This window comes from Bos grunniens, chromosome 29 (assembly GCF_055505025.1).
Source record: "Bos grunniens cultivar Pamir isolate PY7600 chromosome 29, Bosgru_T2T1.0, whole genome shotgun sequence".
NCBI classification, from domain to species: domain Eukaryota; kingdom Metazoa; phylum Chordata; class Mammalia; order Artiodactyla; family Bovidae; genus Bos; species Bos grunniens.
In genome coordinates, this window is record NC_141193.1 from 12,020,279 (window position 1) to 12,039,873 (window position 19,595).

Genomic DNA, 19,595 nt, shown 5'->3' on the forward strand with positions numbered 1-19,595 from the left:
ATTGGCTTTACATGGTCATTGGCCTGACACAGCAGCACACATGATTGTCAGTTTCCTCCAGAACTACATGACTGAAGATGTGGAGAGGCAGCCCCAAGGATAGTTGTTGGGGGCCAGAGTGAGGTACTCCGCCCATGGCAAAGGTCATGAGGAAGGAGGCTCGACATACGCAAAGGCGGGATCGAGCCTCAGGAGTCCCCCTGGAAATCCTCGAGCGTCTACCCCCATAACCAGAGCCTGCCTACTTTACTACTTTGTGCTCTTACCTACACTTCTGACTTTACGGGGGGCTGTCCCCCACCACCTCTTTCGGAGAAGGAGTTAACCTAGAGCTCCAGTCAATAAAAACTCTTGGGTGTGACAAGAGTGTTTTAACCTACAAACTCCTCTGAAGGTTCTCTAGCCTGCCTGACAGGCTCATCGGGCTCACAGCCTCCCAACCGTGAGAGGCACGAGATGCTTTAAACCCTCTAAAAACAGGTTCTTTAGAGAAGTTAGAAAACTAAAAGTATAGTGGGCTAATTAGAAATTGTGTTGGTGAAGTGTTTTTCATTTGTTGAGCCAACGTTTGTTGCTAAGTCTCCACATCCCCTGCCCTTACACACATTAATGAATATATAGAAGAAATAAGTATTAACCTTTGATATTAATCACGTTAGACCTTAGGCTAAGTAAATTCTTTCCTTAACTAAAACCCACTACACCGTCACCCTGTAGGAATGTAACTTTATTTGGGTGGCGTCTGTTTTGAGAATAATCAGCCCTGGAGAAATAAGTGTCCTGATTGACTGACCCCTGTCACAAGGAGAGGGTCGTAAATTGTCAGCAGGCCCCCCTGGCCAGAAGATGATGTAACACCCCTAAGACCTCTGTATACATTTGTGTGAAGCACCTGACTTTAATAAAAGTCAGGACTGCTGTCCCCACATGACTTTTGCATAACATCTCAGTGTATAAAAGTAGACCATGGAAAATAAAGAATTGGGATCAGTTTCTCCAAATACTGGTCTCCCCATGTCGCTCTCTCTCTCACTCTGGCTGAGTCTCCATCTGGAACGCGGAACCTGCCATCCTTACTAATTATGCCTGGGCTTCTAAGATCCGACCGGGGAGGCCTCAGTGTCTCCTCTCCTTCGGGAGAACGGAAGGACGCCTGCGGCCTATGTAAGTGGTGCAAACTTCTTGTCTTGAAATTTTATTGGTCTCCCGTGTAAACCTAGCTACTCAGCCTCTTTTCTCCACTGAATTTCCTCACTGAGCTATCCTTTTTCAGCCTCTTTTCTTCACTGAATTTTACTGAGCTATCCTCATTCTATTACTCTTTATATCCTTAATTAACATTTAATTAAGCAATTGTTTCCTGATCTTCGCCTACGCCGTCTCTCCTTCGAATACCCTGGATCAGCCGGGGCTGGTCCCCGGCAGATAGTGACTGGCAGATGGTCTAGGCCATGGAAGAGTTTGTGATTACCCACCAACTCCACCACCTCCTCATTCAGGAGAATTATAAGGGGTAATGAAATAGACTCTCTTCATCCCATCTCAGATGATCTATTGCTTGGCTTCTCCTCCAGGGGATTTTGGGTGAGGTACTTCATGCAGAGCTGGTTCCCTTTTGTTCCCACACCCCAGTCACCAGCTCTCTGCCACATAGCCTGCCCATCCTTTCCAGTCTTACTTGGTAAGTGGTGGCCCCAGTGGATCTCTGAGCCATCCCCCTACTCCAGGGCCCAGAATGCTTCTTCCTTGGCCTCCAATGCAGCTGGGGAGAATGCAACGCCTGTATTGGGAGACCCAGGGTACACTGAGACTTCAGCCTTTCTGAGCTTCCTCCAATGGTGGAGCTACAAACTATTTGCTTGGGACTGCCATGGTTAGGCACTTTTGCAGTGGAAGCATCTGTTCTTTCCACTTGGAAACTCTCAGTAGATGCCTAAGCTAAGACAGCAGGGGTCAGATGTTGATTTCCTTTCAGATTGACTGGTTTGATCTCCTTGTTGTATAAGGGACTCTGAAGAATCTTCTCAAGCACCACAGTTCAAAAGCTCAATTCTTTGGCATTCACCGTTTCTTATGGTCCAGATATCACATCTGTACCTGATTACTGAAAAAACCATAGCTTTGACACTACAGACTTCTGTAGCAAAGTGAGTCTCTGCTTTTTGATACACTGTGCAGGTTTTTCATAGCCTTTCTTCCTTCCAAGGAGCCAGTGTCTTTTAATTTTGTGGCTGCGGTCAAGGTCCATAGTGATTTTGAAGCCCAAGAAAATAAAATCTGCCACTGTTTGTACTTCTCCCTCATCTATATGATGTGAAGTGGTGAGACTGGATGCCATGAATATTGAGTGTCTTTTTGTGAATAGTTTTTTGAATGTTGAGTTTTAAGCCAGCTTTTTTTCATCTCCTCTCCTTATCAATTGGTCTTTAGTTGTTTGCTTTCTGCTATTTGTGTTGTGTCATAATCATATCTGTGGATGTTGATTTCCCAGCAATCTTGATTCCATCTTGGGATTTATGCAGTCCAGCATATCAAATCATCTTTCCTACATACAAATTCAATACCCAGAGTGACAATGTATACCTTGTCATACTCCTTTCCCAATTTTAAATCACTTAGTTGTTCCGTGTCTGATTCTAACTGCCACTTTTTGATCTACATACGGAGTTTCCGGAGACAGGTAAGGTGATCTGCTATTCCCATTCTCCTAAGAATTTCCCACAGTTTGTTGTGGCCAAACAGTGAAAGGCTTTAGCATAGTCAGTGAAGCAGATGTAGAAGTTTTTCTGGAATTCCCTTGCTTTCTCTATGGTCCAATGGATGCTGGCAACTTGATCTCTGGTTCCTCAAACCAGTTTGCAGATCTGCAAGTTCTCAGTTCAGGTATTGTGATGCTTAGCTTGAAGGATTTTGAGCATTACTTTGCTAGCAAGTGAGATGAACACAAAGGCATGATAGGTTGAACATTCTTTGGAATTGCCTTTCTTTTGGATTGGAATGAAAACAGACCTTTTCCAGCACTGTGGCCACTGCTGAGTTTTCCAAATTTGCTGACATATTGAATGCAGCACTTTTACAGTCTCATTCTTTAGGATGTTTAAAACAGCTCAGCTGGAATTCCATCACCTACACTAGCTTTGCTTGTAGTGATGCTTCCTAAGGCCCACTTGACTTCATGCTCTGGTATATCTGGCTTCACATGAGTGACCCCAACATCATCTCTATCTGGGTCATTATGACCATTTTTGTATATGTCTTCTGTGCATTCTTGCTATCTCTTCTTAATCTCATCTGCTTCTGTTAGGTCTTTGACTTTTCTGTCCTTTATTGTGCCTATCTTTGCATGAAGTATTCCTATGGTGTCTCCAATTTTCCTGAAGAGATCTATATTCTTTACAATTTATTATTTTCCTGTAATTCTTGCACTTTTCACTTACAAAGACTTTCTTATCTCTCCTTGCTATTTTCTGGAAGTCTGTATTTCACTAGTTAATCTTTCCCTTTCTTGTTTGCTGTTCAGTTCTCTTATTTTCTCAGCTGTTTTGAAGGCCTCCTCAGGCAACCACTTTGCCTTCTCACAGTTGTTTTTCTTGGGGGTGGTTTTCATCACCACTTCCCGTACAATGTTACAAACCTCTATCCATAGTTCTACAGGCTACCAGACCTAATCCCTTGAATCTATTTTTAATCTCCACTGTATAATCATAAGGGATTTGATTTAGGTCATAGCTTAATGGTCTAGTGCTTTTCCTTACTTTCTTCAACTGAAGCCTGAATATTGCATGCTTCTGCTAAGCAATAGTGCCAGATTACCACCCATCACTCCCAGTGGGTATGGAGCAAAAAACACAATTCAAGGACTATACAGTGGAAGTGAGAAATAGATTTAAGAGACTAGATCTGATATACAGAGTGCCTGATGAACTATGGACAGAGGTTCATGACATTGTACAGGAGACAAGGATCAGGACCATGCCCATGGAAAAGAAATGCAAAAAACAAAATGGCTGTCTGAGGAGACCTTACAAATAGCTGTGAAAAGAAGACAAGTGAAAAACAAAGGAGAAAAGGAAAGATATAGGCATCGGAATGTAGAGTTCCGAAGAATAGCAAGGAGATATAAGAAAGCCTTCCTCAGTGATCAATGCAAATAATAGAGGAAAACAACAGAATGGGAAAGACTAGTCCTCAAGAAAATTAGAGATGCCAAGGCAACATTTCATGCAAAGATGGGCTTGATAAAGGACAGAAATGGCATGGACCTAACAGAAGCAGAAGATATTAAGAAGAGGTGGCAAGAATACACAGAAGAACTGTACAAAAAAGTTTCATGACCCAGATAATCACAATGGTGTGATCACTCACCTAGAGCCAGACATCCTGGAATGTGAAGTCAAGTGGGCCTTAGAAAGTATCACTACAGACAAAGCTAAGGGAGGTGATGGAATTCCAGTTTAGCATTTCAAATCCTGAAAGATGATGCTGTGAAAGTGCTGCACTCAATATGCCAGCAAATTTGGAAACTCAGCAGTGGCCACAGTACTGGAAAAGTTCAGTTTTCATTCTAATCCCAGAGCAGTTAATGCCAAAGAATGCTCAAACTACTGCGCAATTGCACTCATCTCACACACTAGTAAGGTAATGCTCAAAATTCTCCAAGCCAGGCTTCAGCAGTACATGAACAGTGACCTTCCATATGTTCAAGCTGGTTTTAGAAAAGGCAGAGGAACCAGATCAAATTGAAAACATCTGCTGGATCATAGAAAAAGCAAGAGAGTTCCAGGAAAACATATATTTCTGCTTTATTGACTATGCCAAAGCCTTTAACTGTGTGGATCACAATAAACTGTGGAAAATTCTGAAAGAGATGGGAGTACCAGACCACCTGACCTGCCTCTTGAGAAAGCTGTATGCTTTCTCAAGGTCAGGAAGTAACAGAACTGGAAATGGAACAACAGACTGGTTCCAAATCAGGAAAGAGTATGTCAAGGCTGTATATTTTCACCCTGATTACTTAACTTATATGCAGAGTACATCATGAGAATGTATGATGTACTCTGCCCAATTGGATGAAGCACAAACTGGAATCAAGATTTCTGGGAGAAATATCAATAACCTCGGATATGCAGATGACACCACCCTCATTGCAGAAAGTGAAGAGGAACTAAAGAGCCTCGTGATGAAGGTGAAAGAGGAGAGTGAAACATCTGGCTTAAACTATCCATCCAGAAAATGAAGATCATGGCATTTCATCCATCCCTTCATGGCAAATAGATGGGGAAACAAGGGAAACAGTGAGAGACTTTATTTTGGGGGACTCCAAAATCACTGCAGATGATGACTGCAGCTATGAAATTAAAAGATGCTTGCTTGTTTGAAGAAAAGCTATGACAAACCTAGACAGCATTTTTAAAAGCAGAGACATTACTTTGCTGAAAAAGTTCAGCATAATCAAAGCTATGATTTTTCCAGTTGTCATGTATGGATGTGACAGTTGCACCATAAAGAGTGGTGAGCAATGAAGAATTGCTGCTTTTGAACTGTGGTGTTGGACAAGAGTCTTGAGAGTCCCTTGGACTGCAAGGAGCTCCAACCAGCCAATGCTAAAGGAAATCAATCCTGAATATTCATTGGAAGGACTGAATCTGAACCTGAGGCCCTAATACTTTGGCCAACTGATGTAAAGAACAGACTTATTAGGAAAGACCCTGTTGCTGGGAAACATTGAAGGCAGGAGGAGAAGAGGACAGAGGATGAGATGGTTGGATGGCATCACTGACTTGATGGACATGAGTTTGAGCAAACTTCTGGAGTTGGTAAAGGACAGCGTGCTACAGTCCATGGGGTTGCAAAGAGTCAGACATGACGGAGCGATTGAACTGAATTGAACATCAGATCAGATCAGTCGCTCAGTCGTGTCCGACTCTTTGCGACCCCATGAATCGCAGTACACCAGGCCTCCCTGTCCATCACCAACTCCCGGAGTTCACTCAGACTCATGTCCATTGAGTCAGGGATGCCATCCAGCCATCTTATCCTCTGTCGTCCCCTTCTCCTCCTGCCCCCAATCCCTCCCAGCATGAGAGTCCTTTCCAACGAATCAACTCTTCGCATGAGGTGGCCAAAATACTGGAGTTTCAGCTTTAGCATCATTCCTTCCAAAGCAATCACAGGGCTGATCTCTTTCAGAATGAAGTGGTTGGATCTCCTTGCAGTCCAAGGGACTCTCAAGAGTCTTCTCCAACACCACAGTTCAAAAGCATCAATTCTTCGGTGCTCAGCCTTCTTCACAGTCCAACTCTCACATCCATACATGACCAAAGGAAAAACCATAGCCTTGACTAGACGAACCTTTGTTGGCAAAGTAATGTCTCTGCTTTTAAATATTCTATCTAGGTTGGTTATAACTTTCCTTCCAAGGAGTAAGCGTCTTTTAATTTCATGGCTGCAGTCACCATCTGCAGTGATTTTGGAGCCCCCCCAAAATAAAGTCTCTCACTGTTTCCATTGTTTCCCCATCTATTTGCCAAGAAGGGATGGATGAAATGCCATGACTATTTGTAATTGGCATATTTCTCCAGCAAGCCTGGGGCTCTCTAAGGCCCCAACACTTATCCCCAATCAAGTCTGCACCCATGCAGAGCAGTCAGTGCCTAGCACTCACAAGGCATTCAGTGAGTTCTGATTGCAGGGGGACCTCCATTTTGGTAGACATAGAGGAGCAAGGGACACATTTATCCTCCTGTCTCAAACAACTCCAAAATAGACAAGATAAATGAAAGAGTACTTTTTTACATCAAACACCTGGTAGCAGAGAATCTATTCCTGGGTGGCAGAACCATTTAGAACTCCCCTTGCTTGTGGGGAGCAAGCAAGGTGAGTTCTAAAATTGCCCCAACTCTGGAAATAGTTTCCAAGACATACATGGAAGGGGTATCTAGGCAGAGACAAACAGCCTCCCCAAGAATAGAGATTTGAGACTTTAGATAGTTAAGAGTTCACAGGAGAAAGCTATACAGATAGAACTATGGGAAGGTACAGATGATACCCCTCCAGTTTTCAGTGGAGAGTTGATAGTACTGGTCAAAATTATAGGGAACAACCCTTGAGCCTCAAATTGAGCCAAGTCTAATTGTGTCCTCACCCATCAGAGTGGAAATTATTCATAATTCCAATGACATCAGTAGGGCCTTGAAGACAATATTGCCTTGCTAGTGGGGAATAATAAACCTGGTCTAAAGACTGGTTTCATCTCAGCTTAAAAAACTGAACAGCAAGCCTTCCAAAAATACAACTGTTTCAAAGAAATTAACAGTGTTTGCAAACAGTGCCAAGAATAATTTATAAAATTAAAAAAAATCCAGCATCCAAAGGGTAAAAATGACCACATTCAACATCCAATTTAAAATTTCCATATAACTGTGAAAGTATTTGTCCTAGTTCCTTCACAATATTGTAAAGTAATTATCCTCTAATTAAGATATATAAATTTAAAAAGAAAATTTCCAAATGTGCAAAGAAGCAAGAAAATATCCAAAATGAGGGAAAAATCAATCAGTAAAAACACACTCAATCACTACAAAAAAATTCGGATGATATTTGCCGAGTCTTTCACATACACCAGTCAAAAATTGTTTCCTCTTCTTTTGCACTTCTGGCTCTTTTCAACCAACCATGACTCTTGTGCCACATCCTGGAATCTTGGTCCTCTGTCACTTGCAGTGATGTCCTAGTTCCATCAGTATATTGTAAATTAATTATCCTCAAATTAAAATAAATAAATTTAGAAAGGAAAAAATTTCCGGATGTGCAAAAAAGCAAGAAAATATCCATAATGATGGAAAAATAAATTAGTAAAAACACAGTTAAACATATACATTACATAATTAGCTGGGAAGGACATTAAAATGCTTACTACACAATAATCCTTATATTCATGAAGCTGAAGAGTACTGAGTATGTTAAATAGAGACATGAAAATAGGACTGGAAAGAATGTGGGAAAAAATTAAGTGTCCATCACAGAACTTTGAAACAACTTTAAGAATATTAAAATATATGTAGATGGAATACAACAGAAAGTTAGAGACAGGAGAATAGAGAAAAGAACTTCATAATTACTAGCTGAAAAATTTTCCAGATATGATGAAAGCTTTAAACCCATAAACATGGAAGCTCAATTAACTCAAGGACAAGAATATATTCAGAGAGGTTTGTTCTTTAAGGCAGACTCTGCTGGCTGCCTACAAAATGATCTATTCTCTGCTTCTTTCAAAACTGAAAATAGTTTGTTGTATATCCATGAGCCCAGTAGCTACAGGATTGCATTTCCTGCCCACCCATGCTCTTGGTCATGACTGGTGCCTGAGATGCAAGCAGACCTGTAAGAGGGATTTCTTGGAAGACTGCTTTCAAGGAGCTGATTTAGCTGAGAGATGAGTCTCTTCCCTTCCCTACCTTCTTCCTAACTGCTCCCTGGATTTTAGTTGTGATGGCTGGAACTCCTGCAATTGTATTGGACAATCATGTAACCTTGGAGATGGATACCATCCAAGCTTTCACTGGCCCACCTCCAGCTTTATTTCAGTGGAAGAGAAAAAAAATCACGTTTATTTTGCTAAAGTTATGGTTGTTTTAGTTTTTTGCAATGTGCATCCAAACTAATTATGATACTACTATGTGTTTAATGTGATATAGCCTTATTATTTTATTGGATTTAGTGAATTTATTTATATTTTGCATTTCTCTTATTTTTTATTTTATAATTGATTCATCAACCACAGGTATGCCTAAATTGTATAACTTCAAAATTATGATTATAAGCATACTTTCCTATAGATTTCGCATTTTTATACTTTCTAATCTTCTTTCCTTTCTTATTTTCTCCATATTTGTACAGCCAGGGCCATTTCCTCTCTTATAACCTCATCCATATCCATATCTGCAGACAAAAATAGGCTGAAAGCTGTTTGGGGAGAACTAAAGAAGAATGAATAACAGGCACATGAATGAAGGGTGGTGGCCCTTGTTACTCATCATGAATGTTCTATAGTAGGATCACATTACCCTGCTCTTCTGTGGACCCACCACCCCCAGGTTTTCCATGACCATAGAAGATACTTCAGCCAGTGGAATTTGAGTAGAGATGATATGTCACTTCCAAATGAAAGTATTATTTTATGTCCCACTAGCTGGAATACACATGTAATGACAGGGGCTGGAACAGCCATATTAGACCAGGGGTAAGTAGCACAGGTAGAAGATGTGACAAGAAAGAAGTGGGTCCCCATTTCTGTGGAGAGACCTACACTAATATTATACGAATGAGAATTGAAATGGTATTGTATTTAAGACAATGTTATTTAAGGCTTGATTACAGTCATTGAACTTGTAACCTATCACTCATAATAGAATAACTGATGTTTGTATTAGCCTTGAGTTGACATTAGAGTCTGGTATAATGAGACAAGATCTACTGACATATACTTACAAGTGAGTCAAGTGACAGGCCTGCCCTCTGGAAGCTGTGGTCTAGTGTGGGTTTCAGAAACTCAAGCAAGAACAAAGCGACGTGGCGGGAACAGCTTCAAGATGTGGTAGGAACACTTGGGAGGGGAACCTAAATCAGTCCTGGCCTCAGGAGGTTGCTTGAAGTAGAGGGACAATCCTCTATTGGTCTCCTTAAAAATAGGCCATGGTGCCAAGCTTCATGTAAAAGTTATGTATTTCAAATTCCTTCCAGAGTGTTTTCCCTTTTGATCCAGTGCTTAAGATATGCTTTTGAGACCTGGCTTGGGAAGATTTCAAATTCCCCAGGGCAACAAACCCGGCGGGCCACAACTACTGAGACTGAGTGCCCTAGAGCCTGTGATCTGCATCAAGAGAAACACAGGATCGAAAAGCCAGTGTACTACAATTACAGAGTAGCCCCAACTCGCTGCCAATAGAGAAGTCCTGAGCAGCAATGAAGACCTATTGCAGCCAAAATTTAAAAAAAAAAAGGGGGGGGGGGGGAAATTAACAATAAACCAAGAATTGTGGGAGAGTTTAATATCCCACTCACACCTATAGATAGATCAACTAAACAGGTAAATAATAAGGACACACAAACTTTAAATGATAAAATAGACCAGTTAGACCTAATCGATATCTAAAGGACATTTCACCCCCAAACAATGAACTTCACCTTTTTCAGAGGTGCACATGGAACCTTCTTAAGGATAGATCACATCCTGGGCCATAAATCTAGCCTTGGCAATTCAAAATAATTGAAATAATTCCAAGCATCTTTTCTGGCCACAATGCAGTAAGATTAGATGTCAATTACAGGAGAAAAACTATTAAAAATTCCAACATATGGAGGCTGAACAACACGCTGCTGAATAATCAACAATCCACAGAAGAAATAAAAAAAGAAATTAAAATATGCATAGAAATGAATAAAAGTGAAAACACAACAACCCCAAAACTATGGGACACTGTAAAAGCAGTGTTAAGGGGAAGGTTCATAGCAATACAGGGTTACCTCAAGAAACAAGAAAAAAGTAAAATAAATAACCTAACTCTACACCTAAAGCAACTAGAAAAGGAAGAAATGAAGAACCTCAGGGTTAGTAGAAGGAAAGAAAACTTTAAAAATTAGGGCATAAATAAATGCAAAAGAAGCAAAGGAGACAATAAAAAAATCAACATAGCCAAAAGCTGATTCTTTGCGAGGATAAATAAAATTGACAAACCATTAGCCAGACTCATCAAGAAACAAAGGGAGAAAAATCAAATCAACAAAATTAGAAATGAAAATGGAGAGATCACAAAAGACAACACAGAAATACAAAGGATCATAAGAAACTACTGTCAGCATCTATATGCCAAAAAAATGGACAACTTGGAAGAAATGGACAAATTCTTAGAAAAATAAACTTCTGAAACTGAACCAGGAAGAAATACAAAATCTTAACAGACCCATCACAAGCACGGAAATTGAAACTGTAATCAGAAATCTTCCAGCAAACAAATGCCCAGGACCAGATGGCTTCACAGCTGAATTCTACCAAAAATTTAGAGAAGAGCTAACACCTATCCTACTCAAGCTCTTCCAGAAAATTGCAGACAATGACAAACTGCCAAACTCATTCTATGAGGCCATCATCACCTAATAACAAACCCAGACAAAATGCCACATATAGGCCAATATCACTGATGAACATAGATGCAAAAACCCTTAACAAAATTCTAGCGAACAGAATCCAACAACATATTAAAAAGATCATACATCATAACCAAATGGGCTTTATCTGAGGGATGCAAGGATTCTTCAATATCCACAAATCAATCAACATAGTACACCACATTAATAAATGGAAAGATAAGAACTATATGATTATCTCAATAGATGCAGAGAAAGCCTTTGACAAAATTCAACATCCATTTATGATGAAACCCTCCAGAAAGCAGGAATAGAAGGAACATACCTCAACATAATAAAAGCTATATATGACAAACCCACAACAAACATTATCATCAATGGTGAGAAATTGAAAGCATTTTCCCTAAAGTCAGGAATAAGTCAAGGGTGCCCACTCTCATTATTACTATTCCACATAGTTTTGTAAGTTTTGGCCACATCAATCAGAGCAGAAAAAGAAATAAAAGGAATCCAGACTGGAAAAGAAGAAGTAAAACTCTCACTGTTTGCAGATGACATGATCCTCTACATAGAAAACCCTAAAGACTCTACCAGAAAATTACTAGAGCTAATCAATGCATATAGTAAAGATGCAGGATGTAAAATCAATACACAGAAATCCCTTTCATTCCTATATACTAATAATGAGAAAATAAAAAAAATAAATTAAGGAAACAATTCCATTCACCATTGCAATGGAAAGAATAAAATATGTAGGAATATATCTACCGAAAGAAACAAAATACTTATATATAGAAAACTATAAAACACAGGTGAAAGAAATCAAAGAGGGCACTAATAGATGGAGAAATATACCATGTTCATGCATCAGAAGAATCCATATAGTGAAAATGAGAATACTACCGAAAGCAATCTATAGATTCAATGCAATCCCTATCAAGCTACCAGCGGTATTTTTCACAGAGCTAGAACAAAAAATTTCACAATTTGTATGGAAATACACAAAACCTTGAATAGCCAAAGCAATCTTGCGAAAGAAGAATGGAACTGGAGCAATCAACCGGCCTGACTTCAGGCTCTACTACAAAGCCACAGTCATCAAGACAGTATGGTAGTGTCACAAAGACAGAAATATAGATCAGTGAAACAAAATAGAAAGCCCAGAGATAAATCAACACACCTATGGACACATTTTCTTTGACAAAGGAGGCAAGAATACACAATGGAGGAAAGACAAACTCCTTAACAAGTGTTTCTGGGAAAACTGGACAACCACTTGTAAAAGAATGAGACTGATAGAGTCAGTTCCTAGACAGGTTGATAGGGAGTCTAGGGGTCCCCAAGGAGAGAGGGGTCTGAAATTCTCAAGGAGGAAGAAAGGACAAACTTTTTTCTTTCTCCACATTCCTTAGGATTATATACCAATAATGTATCCTGCCTAAGGACAGTCTTTGGATTCAACCTTCTGTTATTTTAAAATGTTAATTATGGGAATATACCTGGTCTTTACAAGGATGTATCTTGCCTGAGGACAGTGTTATCTTAAAATGTAAATTATGGGAGTAGGTCGGAGGAGGTCTTTACAACCTCCAGACATTCTTTGGATTATATAACCTCATTATTAACACTAGCAAGCGGGTACTCTTTCTGCCCCCTTCTGATGCCTATGTCAGAAGCTTTCTCTATCTCCTTTATACTTTAATAAAACTTTATTACACAAAAGCTCTGAGCGATCAAGCCTCGTCTCTGGCCCCGGATTGAATTCTTCTCCTCCGGGGGCCAAGAATCCCGGTGTATTCTCGTGATTCAACAACAACCTTTCATCTTGGGGGCTCGTCCGGGATCCTTCAGGACAAGGTAAGGATGCTTGGAGCTTTAGTTCTTTGTTCTCTTGGCGAACACGTTTTCTGCCGTGCTTTACTAACTCTACGGTGTGCTTGTGTGAATGAATGGCATGCCCTGCGTGAAGCAAGGGGCCCTGCTCTGCAGTTCCACGGTGATCTCATACGGCTTATGGCAGAAACCTGTCGGGGCGTTATACCAACCTGCCAATGCCAAGAGGCACCCAATGTCTCCTTCGGGAACCGACCAGAAATGGGCAAAGCGTGTGGACCGAACTCTCCTTTCTCGGTCAAACTTTTCAGTCTCTTTGACCATTTCATAACTCCTTGGGAATTAGAAGTACTAACCTAATCTATCGGATCATGGACTTTCAAGGGACTTGTGATCTATACTGTTATTGTGTACTGTGGCTTAGGTCCCAAACTTGGATTCGTAGTCAAGAAAGTGTCTAGCCTCGCTAGGAATCGAAAGTTCGGAAGCTAGATGGAGCTCTAGCTCCCAGAACATCTCTGAGGTTAAAGGTTACTCAGATTGGGACTGCGATGGGTTTTTTTTTCTTTGGTAATGCCAGCTCTTAGTGGATCAGAAGAGGCTGTTATACTGGTGTGGTGATGCTTGGAAAGAACATCTCAGTTTTATGTTCGCGTCGGTCTTATTGTGGTCAGGAAATACTCAGGGTCGTGCACAGGCACTCAGGTGACGAATGTTTCCTACAGCGGTCTTAGCTTGGGAGGCATTCTGGAAGGTTACTGTGATTCACCCCGGGTGACATCAGAGGCAAGCAAGGTTAAGGGTGAAGAGCTGGACGTCAAGTAGGGATGCTATCAAGTCTACCCCTGGTACATCCCCACCCCATCTCGGTGGTAAAACCGGGAGGGACGAGTACGGCGCCTGCGTCGGTAAGGGACAGACTAAGTCCGACCAGGAAGGAAAAGCTTTTGGTGTAACGTCTGTCTACACACCCATCTAGAGCAGGGAGGGACGCCTCCGGTAGAAAAAATGGCGCTGGTCGCTTTTTTTCTCTCTTACAGATGGGAGCTAACAATTCCAGCCTCACTCCTTTGAACTGTATCCTGAAAAACTGGGATAGATTTGATCCCCAGGGCTTAAAGAAGACACACCTGGTCTTCCTATGTGATACTGCATGGCCACGGTATCCATTGGAGGACGGCGAACGGTGGCCAGTTGGAGGGTCTCTTAAGTATAATACTGTTCTACAATTAGACCGGTTCTGTAAGGAACAAGGGAAATGGGTAGAAGTAGCATATGTGTTGCCCTTTTTCTCTCTGCGAAATATGCCAGACTTATGTCCTAAGGGTATAGATTTGGGCGTGAAATCTTCAGCTCCCTCCTATCCTCTTACTTTGCTCCCGTACCGGGGACTCCAAACTGGGATTCAAACTGCCCACATGGAGGTCCAAACAACTCCTGTCTCAGTACGACCTCAGACTACTCTGGTTTCAGTAGAAACTCAGACCATCGAAGTAAGAGATGAGATGGAGGACAGGAGACAAAGAGAAGAGGAAAAACAGGTTTCTCCAATCTATCCCTGGGATCATATGCGCAGAGCAGCCAGAGAGACTGAGGAACAGCCACACAAGCTGTTGCCTCTTTATGAAACACCCACAGGGAGAAATAATCAGTCTGTGAGAGTTAATAAGCCTTTTTCTTATCAAGAAATACGAAGAATCAAGGAGGATCTGGGAGACTATTTAGAGGACCCAGAAAAATATATTAGAGCTTTTAAAGGTGTTACTCTGCTTTATGACCTCCCTTGGAAGGATGTGATGTATATCTTGGGACAAACGCTGACTCCCAAGTCAAAGACTCCAGTTTTGGGAAAAGCGGTTGCTTATGGAGATGAAATGCTTGGTAATGAATCAGTAGGGAAGAGGGAGAACGAGATAGCGGCCCTCCCCACTGGGAATCAGGCGGTCCCAACTATAGAACCAGACTGGGACTACAACACAGCTAAAGGAAGATGGGATCAGAGTCATTTTGTTAGATGTATTCTTGAGGGACTTAGGCACGCGCGTTCTAAGCCTTTAAACTATGGCAAATTGGCAGATATAGAACAGGAGGAGAAAGAAGCTTCTGGTAAATTCCTAGATAGACTGAGAAAAGGCCTTCTCAGATTCACTGAGATTGATCCCAAAAGTGAAGAGGGAAAAGTGATCTTAAAGGATAGATTTCTCACTCAGTCGGCTCCAGATATCCGCCGTAAGCTATTAAAACAGGCGTATGGACCAAATCAGTCTTTAGATACTCTGTTACAACTGGCTCAGACAGTCTATTATGGTAGGGAATATGAGGAAAAGAAAGAAAGGCAAAAAAAGACAAAGGAAAAGGCGGAAGCCTTCGCCATGGCTATGAAAAACGTTCTTAAACAGCCTGAGAAAAATGCCCAGAGGGGCCCAGGTGAAAAGGGATGGGCTTGCTACTGCTGTGGAAAGGAGGGGCACCTCAAGCGGGATTGCCCTCAGGCATCTAAGCCGCCCCCGGCTCCATGTCCGGTCTGCAAAGGACCACACTGGAAGAGAGACTGCCCCCAGAGGTGTAGGTCTCCAGGGTCGGACTCTCAAGACAATCAGGACTGAAGGTGCCCGGGGGTCCCCACACAAGCTCCCGTCCTAATTACACCTGAGGAACCCCGGGTATTAATAGTTGTGGGGGGCCAATCCGTCGATTTCCTTTTAGATACTGGGGCAACTTATTCTGTGCTTTCTGAAGCCCCTGGCCCACTTTCTTCCCGATCCGCTTCCGTAATGGGACTGTCTGGACGAGCCAAAAGGTATTATTTCAGTTATTCTTTATCTTGCAACTGGGATTCTGTGCTGTTTTCACACGAGTTTCTGATTGTGCCAGAATCTTCCTCACCCCTTTTGGGAAGGGATATACTGAGCAAGGTCCATGCCTCTGTTTTCATGAATATGGAGCCCTCCCTTTCTCTCCCTTTAGTTGAACAAAATGTAAATCCTAGAGTATGGGCTAATGGAAAATCTGTGGGTCGAGCACAAAATGCTATTCCTGTAGTTGTTAAGCTCAAAGACCCACACGTATTTCCACATAAGAAGCAGTATCCACTGAAACCTGAAGTTAAGGAAGGGTTAAAACCCATCATCGAAAATTTAAAGGAGCAGAGACTATTAATTCCCTGTAACAGTCCTTGCAACACTCCTATTTTGGGTATAAAGAAATCGAATGGTAAATGGAGACTAGTTCAAGCCTTACGAATAATAAATGAGGCTGTAGTTCCTTTACACCCCGTGGTGCCTAATCCTTATACTCTATTGTCTGAAATTCCTGAACGGGCCAAATATTTCTCAGTAATTGATTTAAAGGATGCCTTCTATTCAGTGCCTTTGGCGGAAGAAAGTCAATTCCTATTTGCCTTTGAAGACCCTATGCAGCCAGCTTCTCAGTTAACCTGGACAGTTTTGCCCCAGGGATTTCGTGACAGTCCTCACTTATTCGGACAAAGTTTGTCATGGGATCTACAAAATTTTAATAGCTCTGAAGCAGTGGTGTTACAATATGTAGATGATATTTTGCTCTGTGCTGAGACAGAGGAAGCTTGTTCGCGAGCCTTAGAAGATTTCTTAAACTTTCTGGCAGACTGTGGTTACAAGGCATCAAGAGAAAAGGCTCATCTTTGTCAACAATCGGTTAGATATCTGGGCCTAATCGTATCAGAAGGGACTAGGGCCATAGGCCCTGAGAGAATTAAACCTATACTAAATCACCCCCTACCTATGACTTTAAGACAATTGAGAGGATTTTTGGGAATCACAGGTTACTGTCGCATTTGGATTCTGGGTTATGGGGAACTTGCTTGGCCTTTATATAAACTTATAGCTGAAACTCAGCAGGCCCAAATTGACCAACTGGTTTGGTCTCCAGAAACTCAAAAGGCTCTTAAGGTTCTTCAGACTGCTCTCCTGCAAGCTCCAGCTCTGAGCTTGCCCACAGGGTCAGAATTTAATTTGTTTGTCTCTGAAAGAAAAGGTGTGACATTGGGAGTTTTGACACAACCCCGAGGGCCTCACCAGCAACCTATTGCTTATCTAAGCAGAGAATTAGATGTAGTTTCATGTGGGTGGCCCCACTGCCTAAGCGTAATTGGGGCAGCGGCTTTATTAGCACCTGAAGCTTTAAAAATAATTAATGGACGAAACCTTACTGTACTGACTTCTCATGATGTGAGTGGAATCTTAAATTCTAAGGTTAATATTTGGATGACAGACAGTAGGCTTCTTAAGTATCAGTCATTGTTGTTAGAAGGACCAGTAACTAAGCTTAAAGTTTGTGGAAATTTAAATCCTGCCACTTTCCTTCCTGAGAAGGAAAATGAAACACCTGATCACGATTGTTCTCAATTCCCTAACTTTGAACTATGCAGCTCAGGAGGATCTAAAGGATACCCCATTAGCCAATCCTGACATGGAAATATTTACAGACGGCAGTTCTTTTGTTCAGGATGGAAAACGTAAAGCAGGTTACGCCGTGGTGACTGCTGAACAGGTTTTGAAAGCAAAATCTCTCCCCTAGGGAACCAGTGCTCTGTTAGCGGAGCTTGTGGCTCTGACCCGAGCTCTAGAGTTAAACAAAGGGCAGCGGATGGGCCTGATAATCTATGTGAGTCTACTTCTGCTGACTCCAAAAATCCTGAGTCTGCAGTTTGATCCTCAAGACAATGTCTTCCTCTCCTGGGCTCACTCTTATGCTGCATTCCACAATCGGTCTAACTGCTGGGTCTGCGGAGAGCTCCCCTCTTCATCAAGTGGAAGGCTTCCTGTGATGGACATCCCCGCTTCAAGGAAAAGACTTTCTCCAAGTCTGTGAATACCTTCGACAACAATCACATGCGATGCCTCTTTGTCATCTGATGACATCTACCAACCCTAAAATGGACTGGTGCAACACTTTGCACTCTAACTATGGACATAATGTGACTTTTAATTTTGATTATACATTGTCTCGGTTCAATGACTATTTTGCTACATATAAGGAAAATAGGTCTAGATCTAATGGTTTTTTACCTGACGTTTATCAAATATGGGATGAGGTTACATGGCTAACTCCTGAAAAAGGACATTTAATATCTACTGCCTCTATATGCTGGGAACAAACAGAGCCGTCCCCAAAAGTTAGCCAACAACTTAATTACAATGATTGGAAACAAGTGGGATATTTGTCTCAGAAAACATGCAATGTAATCATTCCCGTGTTTTCCAGTCCCAGTTCAGGTTCTCCCTTTGTCTGGCCAGGCACGAATTGGGACTGGATATCTCAGTCGCGCTGGCTTGCTCCAAACGCGACTTATTGGACATGTGGCTCTTACCTATGGGCATGGCTTCCCGCTGGTTGGATAGGGAGATGCACCCTGGGTCTAGCCTTTACTCATGGCTTTATATTTTCAGAGCTTCCAGAAAAGCCTGCTAATTTACCCCACCTTAAAACTCGGTGGGCAAGGTCTGTATTTCATTGGTATGATTATTTGGCTGCAGCATTTGTTCCCTCTTTGGGAACTACAGATGTTATGTTACGAGTGGATGCTTTGACTAATTTTACTCAACAGGCATTACAAGATTCTCAAAAGGCTATTTCAGCTCTTAATGCTGAACAAGCACAAATTAGAAAGGTGGTTTTACAAAACAGATTGGCCTTAGATATTCTGACAGCTGCACAAGGAGGAACTTGTGCCATTATTCATACCCAGTGCTGTACATATATACCTGATATGAGCACGAATGTTACTCATTTTACTAACCACATGAACAAGATGATTAGGGCTGTGGACACTCCTGAAGCCTCAATTGCTTCACTTTGGAAGACATTAACTAATTCCCCATGGTGGACAACTATCTTAATTACAATAATTCTGGTTGTTTTGTTCTTGCTGTTTGCTCCCTGCATCTGTAATTGTATAACTGGATTTGTTTCTAGCCGCATGAAAGCTTTTAAGTTACAAATGGTTGCTCAAACTCCTGCTACTGCTGTAGCTTCCTCCAGCTACTATTTGGGGCCCCTGGATCAGATATCCTCAATATGAGGATTATGAATATGTTGCCTCACCAATTTAGGGACAACGCCCCTTGTCAGCTCGGAAGTAGTTATGGAATGAGAACGACGCCCCTTTTCCCTAGGCAACATAATTCTCCTAAAAGAAAAGGGGGGAATGATAGAGTCAGTTCCTAGACAGGTTGATAGGGAGTCTAGGGGTCCCCAAGGAGAGAGGGGTCTGAAATTCTCAAGGAGGAAGAAAGGACAAACTTTTTTCTTTCTCCACATTCCTTAGGATTATATACCAATAATGTATCCTGCCTAAGGACAGTCTTTGGATTCAACCTTCTGTTATTTTAAAATGTTAATTATGGGAATATACCTGGTCTTTACAAGGATGTATCTTGCCTGAGGACAGTGTTATCTTAAAATGTAAATTATGGGAGTAGGTCGGAGGAGGTCTTTACAACCTCCAGACATTCTTTGGATTATATAACCTCATTATTAACACTAGCAAGCGGGTACTCTTTCTGCCCCCTTCTGATGCCTATGTCAGAAGCTTTCTCTATCTCCTTTATACTTTAATAAAACTTTATTACACAAAA

The 19,595-nt window shown here is 41.6% G+C and overlaps 1 long non-coding RNA gene across 1 annotated transcript; it reads left to right on the forward strand.

Moving 5' to 3' along the window:
- Positions 1 to 12,431: 12,431 nt before the first annotated feature.
- LOC147342104 (uncharacterized) lies at positions 12,432 to 19,595 on the forward strand. Its single transcript, XR_015157710.1, has 2 exons — positions 12,432 to 13,002; positions 14,019 to 19,595. It is a non-coding gene; the product is annotated as an uncharacterized LOC147342104 (long non-coding RNA).